Source organism: Polyodon spathula, chromosome 15, assembly GCF_017654505.1.
Source record: "Polyodon spathula isolate WHYD16114869_AA chromosome 15, ASM1765450v1, whole genome shotgun sequence".
NCBI lineage: Eukaryota > Metazoa > Chordata > Actinopteri > Acipenseriformes > Polyodontidae > Polyodon > Polyodon spathula.
In genome coordinates this window covers 36,679,817-36,695,209 of record NC_054548.1, presented here as the reverse complement: position 1 = coordinate 36,695,209, position 15,393 = coordinate 36,679,817, and the positions used below count along the sequence as shown (strand labels likewise).

General features: G+C 35.4%; 1 long non-coding RNA gene across 1 annotated transcript; it reads left to right on the top strand.

Moving 5' to 3' along the window:
• Positions 1–9,752: 9,752 nt before the first annotated feature.
• On the top strand, positions 9,753–12,385 carry LOC121328075. The gene is made up of 3 exons (XR_005951638.1): positions 9,753–9,792; positions 10,311–10,503; positions 12,054–12,385. It is a non-coding gene; the product is annotated as an uncharacterized LOC121328075 (long non-coding RNA).
• The last annotated feature ends 3,008 nt before the right edge of the window (positions 12,386–15,393 follow it).

The window sequence follows — 15,393 nt, the reverse complement described above, 5'->3', positions numbered from 1 at the left end:
CTGGCACTTTTTAAAAGCTTAATACAAACTATTACTCTACTTCACTTTACATTTTGGTTTGATTCATTCAAGACTGTGCTAATTTCAGATTAATAGGCACAACATGCATCCTTAGTAGTGGTGACATGCAATAAAAGATGTTGTAAAAAACTGGAAGGATGCAATGTAATAATACTGATATGTATTTTTTTTTTTTTAAATAAACCAATTATTTGACCCCATTGTTTACATTTTAAAATGTAACAGTTCCGTGAAACGTGAACAAATCGAAACACAAAAAGTGTGCAGGTAATGAATACAATTATGTAAAAAAGAAAACCCCTTGATACTGTAAGGCTGTGTGAATTAAAACATAAAAGTTGTTTGGATAATGTATTTTTATGCTTCCTATAGCTGAGTGATGCCTGACTGTCAGACATGAATGCTTGACTTAATGTTTGCTGCCAATGCACACTGTTACTGCAAAAGCAATAAAGTATCAAAAAAGAACAGTCATATGTTCAATCATACTTTGAACAGAAATAAAACAGAAATTGAAAAAAATGTTGAAAGTCACCACAACATGCAGATTATGAGATGAAATAAGTATTCTGTGATCAATGATCTTGTCACTTATTGTGAAATGTATATAGTTGATTCTATTGTCAAGCCTGGCACATCAAATTCTTATGGGTAATTTTATTGCCATTCAAAGCAAATGTGTTTAATTTTCAGATCATTCACATGTGGTTGAACCTCTGAATTGCAGAATCATACTCCAAGCTAATATTTTGTGTAATTAATATGCTGCAAATATTTGTTACTGAAGCATAAGGGCATGTCAATGTTTTTAGTAACTTCATGAGTTTTGAATTATTATAGTATTACCACATTTTCTTCCTTTTAAATCTGTAGCTTGAAATTTTCACAAGATTGTGCAGAATGTTAAATGAATTGATCAAATCCAATCAATGAATTGGCAGGGAATTCAATTTAGGGTTTACATGTCAAAATCAAGTTGTGTATTTTTTATTTTTTTTTAGTTGCCAAGCAAGATATAGTTCATAATTTAGTAATAACTACATGAAATGGAATATTTGTCTCCTGTGTATCTAGTAGAAATTAAGATTGCAACCATTTATGACCTTTAAAAAAAGCCAAAGCAAACACTAAAACTAAGGAAGTCAAAATAAAGCCTAAATAACAGCTTTTCAGAATGAAAAATAGCAATCTAAAGAATATTAAAGGAAAAACTTTCTAGGAGTTCAGAGCAGTACACATTGCACCATTATTGGGAACATAACCCCACTTACAAGACACCCTAGGAAGACAACTGGAAAACAGGATTGTGTTATACGGAGACTTCTGATTTCCAATTACAGTCAAACCTGCTCATGCAACCGTCTTTATTTAGCGACCACCTAGCCTAAGCGACCACTTTAAATTCCTCCCAATAATATTTGTGCTTTTATTTAACTGTATTAACCTTTTGCAGTCCATTTATTCAGCACCTGTCTTGTGCGTCAGGTCTAATTTATTTTCACACAAGCTGTTTAAAAGTAATTTTATTCACCGTAAAACAGGTTTAAAAGGCACTGCATAGCAACAGGACAGTCAGTACTACATCTCCAGCTCTGCCCCACTCATTGTTTCAGCTCTAAAGAACCACCTATTCTCTTTTGCTTTCCATGCTCTTTAAGCCTGATGTCTACTATTAGCTGTTGTGTTGCTGATACTATTTCACGTATTATGTTACTATCATGTATTATTCACTTCTCACTCTAGTTAATGTACTATTTCATGTATTAAGCACTTTCCACTGTATTTAGTGTACTATTTAATTGCTACTATCATGTATCAGTGGCAGCTGGTGGCCAAAATTTTTAGTTGTTCACACGTCAGATGTAGCTGACGGGGTGGGGTCTGTGGGGATGGCGTCCAGGGGGTCGACCTCAGTGGTAGATGCACTATCTAGTGGATCTGTTTCTTGCTGGAAGCAATACAAAAAGTTTGCTCTGCTGTGTCTTATTGTGGCACACTTTTCAATTACTTTATTATTAAAGTCAGGAATGTCAGTCATCATGTCTTTTTCAATTGATAACATGGCTAAAGCATTTAATCGTTCAGTTTTCATACTGTTTCTCTAGAAGGTTTTTATCCATTTCAGTGTGTAGTGGTAATAATTATCTTCACTAGTTTTATAATCTCTGGAAAAGTTTTTTCCAAGCTGTTATATATCATCAGTTCAAGCATACTTAATCCATTTTCCGCACTTTTAAAATCTTTCGTTTCATACACAGTTTGTAAGTCAATGCATAAAAAGGTCTTTCCAAGCACTGGATATGCTTGAACTGTTTCTTCTAGTACACTGTCTGGGAAAGCTACCTGATACTCATCAAAACGGTAACTCTGTAGCAATTTTGCAGCAACAAGGTGCTTTCTGAAGGCAAACCGTTCCTTGACATGAGAGATTATGATATCACAAATTTTCAAGGCAGCTGTATCACAATATTCAGTAGTATTTGGGCCGCCTCTTTTTTTTCGCATTGGTGGCAGGTTCTCAAGGAGGCTGGATTCTAATGTTCCAACAGATGCTCGGATGTCCTGAATGCTTTAAAAAAATTGAGTGACTGCTGCATTAGCATCAACAGATGTGATATTTCTTGGCTGAAGTTTCCCATAAAAAATATCCACTTTCAGCATTATCTTTTGGAACAAGTACAGGAAGTTCAGAAACTTTGAGGCTATGGCAAAACCATTTGGCATCTAGCTGTTGCATAATGGCAGTAGAAATAGTTTCAGCATTTCCATGTTTCAACTCAGTGAACCCAAAAAGTGTCCAGTTTTGGGAACAATGTATGTAAAAACTAGTACACTTTGGGAAATATTTGTAATGTCACTGGTTTCATCCACTTGAATAGCAACATAATCAGTCTGTTTCAGTTCTTTCACAATATTTTCCCTGCAAACCTCTAACGTGCAGCTTAAAAGTTCATTTTGAACAGTCTTTGAAGTGCCTTTAAAGACTGTGGCGATCTTCAAGTGTGTTTCTTTGGCCTGGTCAATCTTTGAAACAAAATCTACCAGTCCAAGAAACACACCAGGATTAGATGATGATGATGTTTCATCTTGACCTCATGTGGCCAATTCAAAAGCTCCACAGAACTTTAATAATGCACTCAATGATGCGTGTAAGTATGTGTCGCTTTTTAGACACTTCTTCATTGTGCTTTTTTGCGGTGTTTCGGTAAGCACTGCTAAGCTGGACAGCAATATTCACTCTATCTAACATACCTAGACGGATTTCACATGTTTTATGAACTCTAGAAATGTTTTATTTGGAGGACAGATGTTGCAGGTCTGTAACTTCAGTTCCCTTTCAATTGAATGACAACCATTACCAAATGGGAAAGAACCCTCTTTGACCGTCAATCACTGAGCATATATAAAAAAAAAGCTGCCCTATCAGGGCCCTGCTGTGAGGGGGAAGTCCCTCCCAACTCCTGCTGAAAAGGGACTTCCCCACAGTAGCATATCACCATTTTCTTTTGAAATCAGAGGTCAGCTGGGGACACGACCTCGAAGGGTAATGGTTGTCATTCTCTTTCAGAGAACCAGGGTTATGGTAATAACCTAACATTCCCTTTCAATTGAATGACAACCATTACCAAATGGGAAGCTGTACCAAAGCTGTGGTGGCTCCAGATTACCGACAGTACAGCCTCACGGCGATAGCCACAGAGCCCACATGATACCTCTTTCCCATTCGGTAATGGTTGTCATTCTCTTTCAGGGAATCAAGGTAATGGTAATAACCTAACGTTCTTGACCATGCTGTATCAGTGTCACCCCGAGCCTTAGCAAAAAGGAGACAAGGAAAGCAAAACAGTGCATTGTGGCTTTCACTTGCACAACCCCATGGCCTTGGCTTAAACCAGGACTTGTTAAATGTTCGAGTGTATGCTCGTCCTCTGTCACTGTTCACCTGCACTAATTTTATGGGAGGTCTGCTGGGTCCCAACCTTTTGATTTGGAGTTTCTGCACTGCCTCCAGTGTAGCAAAATTATTTGATAACAGAAATTCTACTGTATTCATGTCTTCTTAAAATATTAAAACATGGCAATATATATATATATATATATATATATGTGTGTGTGTGTGTGTGTGTGTGTGTGTGTGTGTGTGTGTGTGTGTGTGTGTGTGTGTGTAAAAAAAAAACAAACATGAAATGTACTTAAATCCAAATTCAGGAAAAAAAATAAAAAAATAAAAAATAATAATAATTGTATAATTTAAATACTTAATGACTTAAATTTAATCCAATCCAACTCAAGAAGAGGAAACAATAAAACCTTAAATGGAATTCCTAATTAAGGCCAATGAATGAAAAAAAAAATTAATTTATTTATTAACCAATTTTTTTAAACAGCTAGTAGTGGCAGAAAAGACTGATTTAATATTTTAAAAAGTCTAGAAAAAAAAAGAAAGAAAAAAGACCTGACTCGTATTGACAGGAGTTTATATTTATTTATTGACCGATTTACTCAAACAGGCAGAAGTGGCAGAGAAGACTGATGATCTAATATAAAAAATTAAAAAAAAAAACATCTAGAAAAATAAAGAAAAAAGACCTGACACGAATCAACAGGATTTAAAAAATCTATTAAATATTATAAAAATAAAATACACATATACTGTACGTTATATTTAATAACTGATTATCCTAAATAGGTAGTGGTCAGTACTTGGTAAATTAACAACAAAACTGCCGAACGCACCAAGAAGCAACGGGAGAAAATGGGAGAAATGGCGTAAAATAAAGGCAAATTAAAATTATGAAAACAACAATATGTGTGGAATGTGAAATCAAATATCAAATAAAGATAGACAAAGATAGACAAGAATAATTCGACTTTAGATACTTTTAGAATAATTAGATTAGCAATATGGAAAAAGTTTAAACGTGCTCTGTCGTTTTGCAAAGCAACACTGCAAGACTGAGAGACACAGTTTTGTGCAGTTTGTATTTAGCCTTGGTTATCTTGATACATGCGCACTGATCACCTGATCGCCGTGTTCACTACCAGGCTGTGCTCCATCCAGACCTTTTTAAACCAATCATAACCAGTCCAGGCTGACGGCTGGTTGCTACTGCGCATGTGCACAGTGGGTTTAGGTGCTCGCATTTCTGAACGAACACAGCCCGTCTTCACTCTATTAAACAGATGGGATGAGCTGCAGTGGCACGTGAGTGGGGGGAAATGAAACGCATGTCACCCAGACGATGGGAAGCGTAATTCATTTACAAAAATGCTGGGGTTTTGGAGAACATGCGAACACTGTTAACCAACCGCCACTGTCATGTACTAAGTACTTTCCACTGTATTTAATTTATTATGCATTTTTTCTAACTGTATATCATGTATTATGCATTTCTCTGTATTTGAAGTATTATGGATTTTCTTGTTACTGCATTCTGTAAAGCGCTTTGTGATGGTGGTCCACTATGAAAGGCTCTATATAAAATAGATCGATTGATCACCAAATTCCTCAATAATGCTATCCAAGTCATTATTTTTTTACTATAACATCTCAAAAAGCACTGGCAAATGTCTGTGATTTTCTTTGAGTGCTGGATGCGGAAACAGCTGTTTTGTATATTTATGTCCGTGTTGTGTCTGTTGAAGGGACTATGCGTATTGCTCAGTTCTGCCTCTGGTTTCTTTTTTGGCCTTTCTTGGCCATTGAAAGCTTTTCCCTGCATTTTCTGGAGAAAAACCAATTAGGGACCTGTGATTGATGCCTTTTTGATGATGTCAGACAGGATACGACATCAGACCGGAAAGGAAAAATTGTAATGTTGGACCTGGTCCCACATAGGACCACAAAGGGTTAAGCGACCATCTGTCTAAGCGCAACTATTTTAGCGGTCTTTTATCCGTAATAAATAAAACAACAACACTCTCTTGTAAAGGAAGAGAGAAAATGTGGAGAAACAGCTCATCCCTAGATGACAGAATTAAAGTTATTAAACTTGTAAATGCCAGAAAAACTGCTGAACAATTTGGCACTAGATAGATGCAGATACAGCATTTCGAAACAGAAAGAACTAGGGCTTGAAGTTTTAGGTTTTTATTTTTGATCACATGACCGTGTTTTGAGCCGATTCAATATTTTAATTAAACTGTTAATTACTAAACAAAGTCACTTCTTTTTGATGTCCTGGTTGACTTGCTGATTCTGTTTCACCTTCATTATTCGAAAGCAAGCAATGACATTAATCACTTCCCCCAGATGTTACTTTAACTTGCATTTCGTTCTCACACTTGTCTGGGAACTAGTTAGCTTCCAATGTGTAGGGGAAAATACATTTGCCCTAACCAATTCAGTGAAACATAAAATTGCTTCATCAATTGGTTCTAAATTGAAGTAAAACACTAGCTACTTACAATGTAAAACTAAACCATTTTTTTCTCAGCAAAACATTTATGACATCAATACTTTACACCTATTTACATAATCTGTATCTCCTTCCCAGCTTTTTTCTGGGAGGTGCCTGCCAGAATGCAGTGTCCCTAAACTTCCAGCAGTGGGCAGCAGGTCTCAGGTCGGCCATGCCTGCTACAATATAATTACTGTATTCGCTAGTAGTCCTGTATTGTAACTCTAACTGTACATTGTCAGCTTTTGTCACCCTTGGTAAATGCGTTGTAAACAAGAAACCTGTTCATTACTTCTAGGAAAATAAATGATGATAAGTCGGATATTTATTTACTTGCTGTGCTTACTGTTGATGTGCACACACATTAAAAATAAACTATTAGACAATGTTTTAGCCGAATCAATTGTTGCTGCTTAACTTCTTCAAATACTGTAGGCTTCAACATAGTCAAGCTGTTACCACAATCGTACAGTACAGTACAATAATAACTAACTCAGTTTAAGCTTTGTTCTATTGGTATTCACAAGCTTCAGTGTATGGCACCTGCTGGTGATAGACTGTATTGCAGTAATAATCTGTGCTAAACCAGTTTGTAATCGAATTACGCTCTCTAGTGTGCAGAAGATGCAAGAAAGGTTAACTAAATTGACTTTAGTTTTATTGTGGAGAGTATCACACCATATTTCACCATTTTATAGCTGGTTTTGGCTGCCACTGTCAACGAACTTATCACTAGTTTCGCTATTTCAGAAAACCTGCTTGCAGTTGAATAATTTATTATGCATGTTTTAATAGTATGCACAACCTTCTTATTGGGTAAAGGCAAAAATGCAATGCAAAAATTATCTACTGTTGACAAATTATGAACAGCTAAGCCCCGAGAAATGAAAATCTAATAACCAATAATGAAGAGAATCTAAAAGCTCTTATAAAACTTTGGATAAGATTGAATGTCATTAAAATCTCTAAGTAAAAGAATCCTGTCGTGTCTAACAGATAGGAAATCTGCAGATTCTGACCGAAAAGATTTGGGCAGGTGCGAATGAAGAATACTCGTCAACACTTTATTTACAATTGCAGTTGTACAATCTGCAGAAAAAATAGGAGACGCCTCAACCACAAAAATATCAACACTGAGCCAGGTTTTGGTTAAGAATAAAAAATCAAGGTTGTGATGTACAATAAAACTAAGGAAGCTTTATTTCATAGAGTCCTAATAGAGTCCTAATATTGAATAAAGCTAAGTGTAAATTAACACAATCAGCTGAAAAAGGTTGAAAAATGCATTGGTGGGTATAGTTATAAGATTATTTAAATTTGGACTTGTGCATCTCAAAAACATGTCAGTGTGACGCCACCTTGATGTGCTCTACCTTTAAACTTTGACTAGCCCCATCTATATACCCATTTACCCTCCTCATGAGTTTAAATAACTGGTTAATTAGTTTTCAATACTGGTTGCTAATATGCCTTCCATACTGGTTTAAATTCAACCTGTCTCTCTTGTAACAGTTTGGCCATCTCCAGAAATAATAATCACACCATACTGACAGCCATTGATTTACGGTCCATGAACATTCAGTCCATTGCTTTTCCTTTTTGAAAACGGCAATTGGAAAATGAGAAAACATGTTTTTCAATTTAGCTTTTTGAGCAGGGAAATAAAAAAACAAGTCGTTTTCCATTTTCTGATTTTAAAGAATTAAATACAAAAAGGGATTTTGGCTTGCTTCCCCATTTCTCATATTGTTCATAACAATCACATCTTAGAAAACAAATAACAAGCTATTTTTTTCTAATTTCTGTCTTTGTCCATTTACAAAACCAGAAAGTGAAAGATTGCCAGGGAGGGTCTTTTTTACTGCAGAGCCATGTTCAGAGCTCTTGTCCGTTCCCGGGTTCTTTGAGAGCACACCCATGCAGAGTCCATTGGCGACATGACTTTGCCAATCAGTGGGCTCTAAATGGCATGCTCTGCAGTTAGTTTTGGTTGTTTTCTGAATATCAATATTTAATTTACAATTTTATTTTCATTTTTTTGGCTTTTTTGTTATAATTACTAAAAATATGTCTTTGGACAGTCGGTGTTGTTTAAAGATTTCCATTTCCTCAATAGGACTATTCTAAAGTGATACTGTTTCCTATGTGCTAGCAGTGCCCCGGAAATTGATTTTTCAGCATGTTTTATTATAGTTTTAATGAAACGGTTCCGAACACTTAGCTAGAAATGGATAAGTTTGTTATAATTTAAAGGAAATAAACTGGTAACTTTAAGAGACGAGGACATGACAAGCTCTTTGTGATGGCTGTCCACTATGAAAGGCACTATATAAAATAAAGATTGATTGATGACAGCGGTGAAATATGGATGTATTTTCCAGGTGCGTAAGATTTATTGAGGATAATTAATTAAAAAGAAAAAAAAAACATGATTTTCTATCTTAATATCTCTTATTGTACCATTATAAAAAAATTAAAAAAATGCTGTCTACGGACTATAGTTTTTCACAAGCTGCTGTTGGTGCAAATTATAAGTGTACCCTAATTATTAATGGGTTACTGTTACATAGATATGGATGTTAAAAACTATGCTTTTAATTTAAATCCAATGTTTTTAGATTAAACAACCCTAAAACATAATATAAAAAATATGGTTATGGTACACTCTTTAGGGTCCAAGCTATTCTCACCTGTTTTCTACTGTTGTAAGATGTGTGGCTATAACTCTTTAACTGTAAGGGTTACAGGTACATGTCATACATGAAATGAATGAACACACTAGGCTTTCCTTAAAACAAAGTGAAATAGTCTGAAACTCAGCCTGTTCAAAACAGATAACAAAAACCATAGAAAAAAGAGATGCTTTTTACAAAAAAAAAACAGTATTTACTGTTTGTAAAAAATATTTTAGCATGGCCACCTCACATCTGATAATGTACAATGAAACTTGTGTTTCCTTTAACAAAATGTTAGGGTTAAGGGTTGCACCTGTTTCTAAATCGACCTTGTAATAAAAAAAGTGTGTTCTAGAAAGTTCTAGAAATGCGTTCGAGTTCATCTGTGCCCTTGCCCTATAATAACCCTGTATCTTATATAACTTGTTTTTGTCACGTTTATATAACTTGTTTTTGTTAGAATGTTCTAGGGAAAGGAATGGTTTATTCAGAGGGCCGAGCCTCGAGGGAGTGATCTGGCCAATTACTCTCTCGCATGCAAAAGCCTAACTTGGTAAGTTATAAAGGATGGGGTTCTCCCCTGCTCTGATGAGAGTCAGCCGTGAGGATTAGCGCGCAGTCTTGCTCGGTAATTTCTTGGAGACAGCTGCTTTCTCTTACCAGGGTCGAAGGGCTCTCCCGATCTGCTTGGAAGGGTAAGAATTAGTTCAGTTGTGTCTCATGGATTGTATTGATCTGTGATTAATATAATCTTTGTATGTAACCTTGTTGGGTTGTGTCCCGTTAGGGATATCGTTATTCGCAGTATATCATCTGTGTATGTAACTGCATGTGTGTGTGTGTGTGTGAAATAATAAATGACCTTTTAAAATTACTCTGTGAAGTAATTGTCTTATTTACTTCCACATCAATTTCCTTTTAAATTTAAAGTAATTAAATTTCACACAACAGACCTCTATTGTGTATTATTTGTGTTGTTTTTATGGTATATTATCAATAATTGTACTCTATTATTTATTAGAAAGGCTTTTCTTTAATTATTTATTTAATTATTTATTTATGTATGTGTTTTGTATTTCATGTCCTATGCTGCAATCATTTACCATTATGAGATAATACATTGTAGTGAAAGGTCTGCATAGTGACTTAAAATGCAAGGGCAGCAAATACTTCATTAAAAGTGTTTTTTTTTTTTTTTTTTTTTAAATGGTAGATCAATCCAGTGATTGCTGAGTCAGTGGGTGGAAAGCTGAAGCCCAGCAGAATGGTGGTGATTCGCTTTATGGAGTTTGAGGCGACAGTGATGGGAATAGCAACAAAGGTGAAAGAAGCCCATAGCAGTGAAGAGCCACTTGTTCTTACAGATATACAAGGGAATGAAATATTTGATTCAGAGGGGACAAGAGGTAATCTTTTAAATCACCTATTAGCATGTCTTGTATCAGCTATGTTCATCTCCATTTTCTAAAATCTCTAATTCCGCTATCCAGTGACGTCCCTATAAATGTAATATATATTGTATAAGGAATACTCAGCATTCTGACCATTTATAAGTATATTAAAGCAGAACCAGAAAATTAACCCAGGATAGTCTGTATTATTATTATTATTATTATTATTATTATTATTATTATTATTATTATTATTATTAATTTATTTATTTTTTAGCAGACACCCTTAGGCAGGGGACTTACAGTTGTTACAAAATATCACATTACAGGTATGACCAGTTATAAAATACAATTAAGTCAAACCGTATACAAGTTCACCATGGTATTGTTGCACTGTATTTTAGGACTTGTACAATGCTTTTTCCATGGCAATACCTTGTATTAACCATAATTTACCCTGGTTTACCATGTTTATTAATATGCTTTACCATACCTCACTGTTCTTTACATTGCTTCCCTGTGCTTTACCATGCTTTCACTATGCTTTGCTATGCTTTTACTATGGCAAACTTTTAAAAAGGGCAAAATAAGGTTAAGAGCAAAATCAAATAAGAGGAAATATATATTATGTTTGAGAGTGATTTCAACTAAGAGCAGTTAAATTTATAGTAAAAATATTTGCTTAAAATGGTAAATTTCATTAAGAGCAAGTGGTAAGTAGAGTAAATGGATAGGAATGATTTCAAGTAAGAGCAATTATAGCAAAAACACATACATATGGTTACCTTTAGGAGTAAAATCAAGCATAGGATACAGAAAATATAAATATAGTTGAGAGGAGGCGCCAGAAGGTGGTCAGTTTTCAGCCCACCTCCAGGACAAATTCTTCCGTAAAGCCTCCACTTCCACCATCCCATGATAATAAAATGTTTTCCTTTGACATTTGCATTCAGATATTTCAAGAAAATAAAAACTGTTCACTCAATTAACATATAGTACATAAATGCAGTATGTTTTGTTTTGTTTTTTTAAGCAGGGTTTTTTGTTACAAACACAATACCCAGTAAATGTGACTTTGCTAACCCTTTGTTGATATTAAATGTGTGTTTTTTCCCTAAAGGTTTAATGTACTGGAAACAATTAGTGTGTTGTATTAGAATTAGATTTGCAGGAGTTTCCACCTTCCAACAAGAAAATAAGAACCTGGTATGTTTGTATGGTGACCTGTCTTGATAGGCTTATTAACTAAAACATACATATGTTGATTGATATGGGTAAATAAAGTCAGCACCAGTGTATAACACAAGTATATATTTTTGTTTATGTTTTTATTTTGTATAATTTTGTTTTATTTTGCAACATTGTATGAAGCCAAATAGTTCTAAAACAGTCACTTCAAATGTGAGGGTTTAGTATGTAGGTGTAAATGACCTGTATTAGCAAAAGAAATACAGCAAAAATATAATACAGAACAATGGCATTATATGCTAAAAATATGTCAACTTTGATTTCACCTTTAGTCTCTCTCTCTCTCTCCCTCTCTCTTTCTCTCTCTCTCTATGTAGCCGCAAAGATGATGTTGACACTACAGGCCTACGGGATTTAATAGAAAAGATTGATGAGGTGGTATTGGCAGCTTGAGATCTACAATGTGTTGCATCCTCCATCAAAGAACTGACACAGCTTGCCACCTGCCAAACAACCCTTATAATGACAGCCTCTCAATCTACTCGGGTTAGGATACATTTACCTGTTTAGCTTGCTGCAAAGGTTTATGACTTATAGCTTAAGCCAGCTAAAGACCACCAGTACAATTTGTGTCCATCTGTGGCAATGTTGCCCCGCCCCTGTGTGTATTTCGGTGCTTTATTTTGTATGTAGTGTGTTAATGTTGGTGTTTATGTTTATGTTTATGTATAAAATACACAGGATATAATATGGATTATGCAAACGAGTGTTTAAAAGGTATATTTGTATTTAGGCATGAGGATTGCATAACACTTCACGTGCAGGTAAAATGTAATATGTGAGCATGGGGAATTACACTTAATTCACGTGCAGTTGTACCGAGACTCCTTGAATGATTGATTAGCAATCGAGTCTCAGTACAGCTACATAAAAGTAGCATGTTTTCACTCACTCAGTGTTGTGTGTTCGGTGAGTGCAGAACGGGTGTGGAGAGGAGAAAAGTCCAAAAATAAAGTCAATTACTTTAACTCACCGTGTTTGTTTGTTCGTCCACTTGTTTGTTTGTCTGTTTAGTGTTAGTATGTTTTGTTTATCTCTTTGTTTTGGCTAAAGTGCCGTGTCCTGTGTTTTGTTTGTCTTACAACCTTTTATTTTCTACTCTGACACATCAGCAATTGGCATTAATCTTTTCGCAAGTTTTTATTCTGTGTCATCCTTAATATTTTCAGAGTTGTGCAAATACATGAAACTCATTTCATGTTTAGCTAGTTAGTTTTATGCAGAGTGCATCACTACTCATATTTAGCATTACTAGAAGCCACAGCAGTTTCATGATAGTACCAATATTAAACATGTTGTTTAAGTTTTAAAAGAAGTTGCAGACATTTCATTTGGTTCCTTTAACCAACTCAATGAAATGTGTTATTTCACTTGCAGGTTGCACCGGTGTTTTCAGTGTGCTACAAAATCCTGATTGGCTGCAAGGTCTTTGTGGAAAAGTGACCTCAAATGTCAGGCAGAGGATAGCAGGAATAACACATGAGGTCAAGGGTCTATATGGTGCACTGTCGGTGCTTAAATCGCTCATAATAGTAGAGTGATGTGATAGTCTTCAATAGTCCTTTTGTTTCTGGTCATTCCACGTTAAATTGGGCCTGCTTAATATGGGCTGGACTTCAGGTTTTATTAATCAAAATACAACCAGTTACGGTACAGTTAACCCTTTAGTACCTGCATTAAAGTTAACTGAGGATTTTCTTTTACAGTTTGGAATGTAGTGATATGTTGCTAAATAAAAAGAGTAAAACTGGTCCTGGTTCAGATAACCTGTTGAAGTACCTCATTAATGTGTTGGAATATATACTATTTGTAGTTTTGTAAAAAAATAAATAATAATAGTTACTTCATTGACTACCACAATTTCTATTCTGCATACTGCATGAAACATGTGCGTTTTTTATATTATGAACTGTGGATTATAAATTAAGATATTGTTGAATGTATTGATAAAGGCTGCGTGTTCAGTTGCAGTCAGCCTTGAGAGAATATTTTGTAATTTTTTAAGTTGTTACATATTATTCTGTACTTGATTTACAGTTTATTTCTACATTATTATAATTGTTGGTTGTTCCAGTATTGCCTGTTTTCCAATAAAAAAAAAAAAAAAACATCCAGCATTAGTCAAGAAAGTGAAATGTTTATTTAATTCAGTGTTGAACATTCATAAATAACTGTGGCTGAGGCAAAATAATGTTTATTTTGATGCTGTTTTGAAGCATTCACAATCTTTACTGGACATTCCTACATGTTACATTGATTAAATGTTCCAAGGCCATGTGAAAGGGCCAATAATGGTGAATAATAGCACTCTCTAATAAAACAGAGATTTCTGGAATATGGGCAACACTTTTTCTTTCTGCATTTGCTTTGGTTTCATCTGAAGGAAAAGGGTCTGTAGCAAATTGACATCCTGATCAGTGAGGATATTACTTTATGCTGGTCCTCTGTAATTGTCTTTGCACACCCATTTAATGAATTTGATATCCCTTTACCTGGAAAAAAGTTAAAAGTGAGTTGATAACAGAGGCAAATTAATTGGACAACAAATTATTTTAGGATGTCAAGATGAAATGGGAGAAAGAAAAGTCTGATGTTTTCACAACTTTTTATTTGTTGAATAAATATAGTTTTGTATGAAATTAAAATGCATTTACAATGTGAAAACAAGTGTTTTTATTGTGTTAGACACTGGGAGCTAAAATGGGATCCTATGTCCATTCCATGATTGTACAACCATGTCTAGACCATGCTTAATTAATATAAATTTGTAAAATATGCAGTGTATTGTTTGATAGTAAGGGTTTATAATAAGTTTGAGCAAAACTTTACCATAATTTATCTAACATAAATTTAGAAAGCAGAGTTATGCAGAAGCATATAGACTAACCTTAGGTTATTAACATAACCTTGGTTATCTGAAATAGAAATGTAACCATACCTCATGGGTGTTTATCTCCTAAAGACCCAAAACTTGAATATTCTATACCAATGCTGCTCAGCCGAGCCTGTGACGCAGTCATATCCCCCCCCCTCCACAAAGGCATCAAATAACAGTACTCACAGACCTCAGGGTCATTTTCCTTCAAGCCTGCTGCAATCCTGGATGCAGCGACCTTGAAGGTTAATGGTTAGATTTATATTTCAGGGAACCAGGGTTGTGATAACCCGAGACTGCCTTTTACGTTACCATTAGGAACCCCTGTAACAAGTAGATAGGGCTAAAAAATTGAGGGAGAAACTTGCCTCTATACCTATGTTGTAAAGGATGACTCGAAAGCCACCCTTAACACTCCTAATTCTAAAACCAGTGTTTTGAAGATCCATCAGCTAAGTCCATAGAACCTAGTAAGGTTATGGTGTGTAGCCCACACCGCCGCATTGCAAATGTCCTTGACAGATGCACCCTAGAATAAAGACCACAAAGTTGCCATGTCCCTGGAGGAATGGGCAGTGAGCTTTCTGGGGGGGGGGGGGCAAGTTGGCCAGCTCATAGGCAGTCCTGACTGTGTCTTCTATCTGTTCAGACTGCCTCCAAATTTGCATCCTGCCAGTGTAGTATGCCAGGGCCAGCACTAGGCAGAGCATATGGAGCTACAGCTGCCTGTCAGACTGGAAAGGAGGTGGAAGGAAGCTTCCAATTCCACAGACTGGTTGACA